The following is a 3,273-nucleotide window of genomic DNA, read 5'->3' on the forward strand; positions in this document are numbered from 1 at the left end:
CTGTGACGGCAGTGGCTGTGGAAACGTTAAGATAGTATAACACAAACAGCTCTTATGTATGCTCATCTTATGGGCAATGTTGTGGCCTTTTAGCAGTGACAATGCTCCACAACTGATTCCATATTTAGGTACATTGATGGAGCACAAGACGTTGTCTTTAAGAAGACCCAATGAAGCACAGTGCATTAAGTACAAAGGGATACAGCTTTAAGTAAACAGTGTCAGTGTAGCTAGGAAAGTACAGCTTCAATGCATGGGAAAGCCTACACAAAAATTATGAGGTTTGCCTTTGTTAATGATGCTTTTAAAAATTCGGATAATTTCCTTCCAAGCTTAATCTCTGCAATTGGAGTGTATTACAACAGGATCGCTTTGCGCTATGCACTCCTTATACTGCTGGCTGAGTACATCAGTACATACTAGCCTGAAAAACATCCCACGTGCAAATTTTGCGCAGCATTATTTTGTTAAATACAAAGCGGATTGCAAAAGCAATATGTTGCATATGCTTATACTTATTACAAACATTCTGGAGCTCCACGCCCTGCATAAAGCGTGAAAAAATGGTATATATACTTGGCTCTTCCTGGTGAGATTTCTCTTCCAAGTCACTGAGACTTGGTACTCATGTGCGTTCGATGTAGTATTTTTCGAAGGATATAAACATGAAGGTGTATATAGACCGAATCGTAAGGGTGGTGGAGTGTCATTATATATCAAAGAAGATGTCTTATATGAGGTGCTTCCCGAATTTTGTTCCGTTTGCGCACATTATGAGTCTATTGCTGTTAAATGTGTAACATCTCTGATCGTCTCAGTTTATCGCCCCCCATCAGGGGATACGCAAGAATTTTTTGGATTTATAACTACGGTTTTTGAATATGCGTCCTTAAGGAGTTTGCCTATTGTTCTTGTTGGTGATTTTAATATTGATCTGCTATTGCTCAGCCCACAAAGTCGACAATTTCTAGATGTAATCGAGTCATTCTCATGCACAAACTTAATAGGACTGCCCACTAGAATAACAACAGCAACTGAAATACTGCTAGACTTATGCATAACTAACCATGATAAAAGTGACGTCAACGCTGGTGTGCTAACAACTGATCTGAGCGATCACTTATCAGTATTTAGTTTTTTCCCTGCAGCAAAGAAAGAAAAAAATGGTAACGATGCTACTGTTGCATATCGCTCCTTCAATGCCAATACCTTGTCTATATTTCATGCTAGTGTTGAGAGTATTGACTGGAGGGACGTGTACAGTGAGCAAAACCCTAGTTTATCATATGAACTGTTCCTGCAACATGTAAAGAGTTCCTATGATGCTGCCTTCCCACTCCAATACTATAAGAAGCACAGCAAGTCTAGGAAACCATGGATTAACAGAGATTTTACAAGAGAATTAGAGAAAGAGATAAACTATACCATAACTTCATTAGACATATCTCTACTACATGAATACAAAAAGGTTCGCAACAAATTAAACTCGGATTTGAAGAGAGCCCGTATTCAGTATTATCAGGCTAGATTTGCTGAGGTCTGCTGTAATCCCAGGAAAGCCTGGAAGTCGGCACGTCTACTCATAGGTAAATCAAAAGGTAGCCTTCCTACAACACTAACCATTGACGGCGTTGAGTTCACTGAAGCCAGTCTAGCGTATAAATTCAATGATCATTTCCTTACTTCAGGTGCAGCAGGTCAGACAGGTGACACAACAAACGACTGTGAACAATATATTTCTTCTCTCTGCGCAAAATCTATTTTTTGACTCCATGTAGTAAACAAGAAATAGTCAAATACCTGAAATCGTTAAATAAAAATACTGCTGCTGGTTATGATAACATTAAGGCTGATCCAATTAAACATATTGCCGAATTACTATGTGGCCCACTGCAGCATATCTGCAATCAAGCTTTCGCCACGGGCACCTTTCCTGAAGGCATGAAGATAGCTAAAGTATTAGTCATCCACAAAGGTGGCTCTCACAATGACTTAACTACCGGCCTATATCTGTGCTACCTCTGTTCTCGAAAGTCTTAAAATATGCCCTAAAATCACGATTAATGAAGTTCCTTGGCGACCACCAAATGCTTGCCCGGCAACAATTTGGCTTCCGTGAAAAGAAATCAACCGAAATGGCACTCCTGGATATTAAAGAAAAGTTAGTTACTAATATTGATAATAAGCAATACATTCTTGGAATATTTCTAGACATTAAAAAGGCGTTTGATATCATTAAGCATCCCATTTTGTTTCGTAAGCTCCCTCTCTACAGTGTTAGAGGTTTGGTATTAAATCTGATACGCAGTTATCTATTCGACAGGGTGCAGTTTACTAGTGTAAATGGTTACCGTTCCCAATCACAACGGATAAGATATGGCGTACGGCAAGGCTCCATCCTTGGACCATTATTCTTTATTCTTTATATAAACGATATTGTCAATATACCGCGAACTCCTGACATAATTCTCTATGCAGACGACACTAGCGTCTTTTTCACAGGCAAACACTTACTTGAACTTGAAATAGCCGCTAATAGTTGGTTAACAGAACTATCACACTGGTTGAATTTAAATCAGCTTCAACTAAATGTAGGAAAAACTAAGTATATTGTCTTTAAAAGCCGTAATAAACCTGATGACTATAGTACTTGTATTAGCTTTAAAGGCTCTTCTATCGAACGGGTTCCTACTTATAAATTCCTAGGTGTTGTTTTCGAATGAGAACTTGAGCTGGACACCTCATGTAAACAAGCTCCATGCAAATATGTGCAAGTCAATTTCAATATTATATAACATCAGAAGCTTGGTACCGAAATGGTTAAAACTTCAATTATAGTATGCCCTTGTTCATTCATATCTACACTACTGCCTACAAATCTGGGGTACAACTACTAAGACAAATTTAGATAGCTTGACAATCCTACAAAAAAAGAGCTGTTCGTTGCATAGAGAACCTTAAATGATTTGACCACACAGCGCCATTTTTTTCCAAACTAAACATACTCAAAGTAGATCAGTTATTCCAATTAAGGCTTGCTATGTATACACATAAGGAAATTTTGCATGACCCAAATACCCTGTCCACATCTTCGCCATCTGACAACTCACAATATCACCTTAGGCATAAACGACTTAGAACACCTATGTTTAGAACCAATTATGGTACTCGGACACTCGCCTACCTAGTACCTCATTTCCTAAATAATAATCGAGAAATCGCTAATATGATTCAGGAATGCAGGTCAGCTTACAGTCTCAAGAAAAAGGTTAG

The sequence above is a fragment of the Dermacentor silvarum genome, chromosome 9 (assembly GCF_013339745.2).
Source record: "Dermacentor silvarum isolate Dsil-2018 chromosome 9, BIME_Dsil_1.4, whole genome shotgun sequence".
Taxonomy (NCBI): domain Eukaryota; kingdom Metazoa; phylum Arthropoda; class Arachnida; order Ixodida; family Ixodidae; genus Dermacentor; species Dermacentor silvarum.